Source organism: Poecilia formosa, unplaced genomic scaffold, assembly GCF_000485575.1.
Source record: "Poecilia formosa unplaced genomic scaffold, Poecilia_formosa-5.1.2 Scaffold1724, whole genome shotgun sequence".
Taxonomy (NCBI): domain Eukaryota; kingdom Metazoa; phylum Chordata; class Actinopteri; order Cyprinodontiformes; family Poeciliidae; genus Poecilia; species Poecilia formosa.
The window spans coordinates 1-1,765 of record NW_006801663.1 but is presented as its reverse complement, the minus strand read 5'-3'; the positions used below and the strand labels follow the sequence as shown (position 1 = coordinate 1,765).

The window sequence follows — 1,765 nt, the reverse complement described above, 5'->3', positions numbered from 1 at the left end:
GTTTCTTATTGTGGTTTTAGTAGACTGTTCTGGTTTAATTATCTGCTTATTGTATAATATCAGCCAAAATGATACAAATGGTGATTTAAAGAACAAATCATACTAATAGATTAACAGTAAATACATAAATATTTCCTACTTTAAAAGGTTTGAGGGCTTTCTATACGTTTTATTTAGAAATGTTGAAATATTTTATGACTACATTGTTCAGCGGTCACTTAATGTATGATTTCACCATTATTTTATTAACTTCGTTTACCAGTTTGGATAATTTGACTTTTTATAAATGAAGAAAAAACATGCCAACCAAAAATGTACCAGGCACAGACCAGCAACACAGGGGCGGTTCTAGACGGGGGCCACCAGGGGAACCGAAGAAATTATACTGAATAAATGCCTTTTGTTAATATTTAGAGGTAGATTTATTTAACCTTCACAATTTTACCTTAATGAATTCATGCAATGTTAAGGAGGAAGAGATGTGCTCTGCTGCTGTATATATAAACGTTTTCCCGATTTAATGTTTTCTACTAAACAGAAAAATGAAAAAAACCATCAGTTTCATCAGTATAATAATTTATTACCTAAAAATTATATTAAAAGTTTAAATAATTTTTCTATCTAAAATTCAGTCCACATCATCAATACGTTTTCTAAGCATTAAAACCATGTCAAATAAATACATCCATTTCCCCAAATCATTGAAATAAAATAAATAAGTACAAAGAATAAACACACAATAAAGATTCCAAAATTTTACAAGTCTAAACCTGAAAGTAGTCAAACCTGCAATTACTCCACTTCCAAACAGCAGGTTACTAAGAATCTTGAGGTTCACATTGCGTCATCAAACCTGTGAGTTCTCATGTGAACTGTTACATTTCTTTTGAGTGAAACCTTTTCTACAGGACCTGCAACAGAAAGGTTTCTAACCCGTGTGAATCTTCTTGTGATGAAGTAAACTGGATCTACACAAAACATTTTCCTCGCTTTTCACTAAGGGTGCACCGATTGCAGTTTTTGCTTTGGGGCGCTCTAATAGTCACACCTCTCAATGGAGAGCAGAAGAGAGCAGTGACTGAGGTCAATAAAATTGGGGGATCAGACCAGCTTCACATGCAAGAATTAGCTGATGTCCCAAAATTAAGGAAATCAACATAGATTAATCGGCTGGCTGATAAATCAGTGCAGTGCTACTTCTCACGTGTGTGAATTCTGATGTGAGATTTTAAATGGCGTTTTTGAGTGAAACTTTTTCCACAGATCTCACATGAGAAAGGCTTCTCACCTGTATGAGTTCTCATGTGAAGATGTAAATTGTGGTTTCTAGCAAAACATTTTCCACAAGTCCCACATGAGAAAGGTTTCTCACCTGTGTGAGTTTTCATGTGAATAGTTGCATATCTTTTATTAGTGAAACTTTTACCACAGGTTTCACATAAGAAAGGCTTCTCACCTGTGTGAGCTCTGATATGCCCAATCAACTCAGGATTCCTCTGGAAACTTTTTCCACAGGTTTCACATGAGAAAGGCTTCTCACCTGTGTGAGCTCTGATATGCCTAACCATGTCAGATTTCCTCTGAAAACTTTTTCCACAGGTTTCACATGAGAAAAGCTTCCCACCTGTGTGAACTGTGATGTGACTAACCAAGTTAGATTTCCTCCGGAAACATTTTCCACAGTTGTCACAAGAGAAAGGCTTCTCACCAGTGTGAATTGTCATGTGATCAAGTAAATGAAATTTAGATACAAAACTTTTTCCAC

The 1,765-nt window shown here is 35.4% G+C and overlaps 1 long non-coding RNA gene across 1 annotated transcript; it reads right to left on the bottom strand.

Annotated features, from left to right (window-relative positions):
* Positions 1-559: 559 nt before the first annotated feature.
* LOC107835340 (uncharacterized) lies at positions 560-1,759 on the bottom strand. The gene is made up of 2 exons (XR_001661147.1): positions 1,625-1,759; positions 560-1,372 (listed from the first exon to the last, which is right to left on the bottom strand). It is a non-coding gene; the product is annotated as an uncharacterized LOC107835340 (long non-coding RNA).
* Between the last annotated feature and the right edge of the window lie 6 nt (positions 1,760-1,765).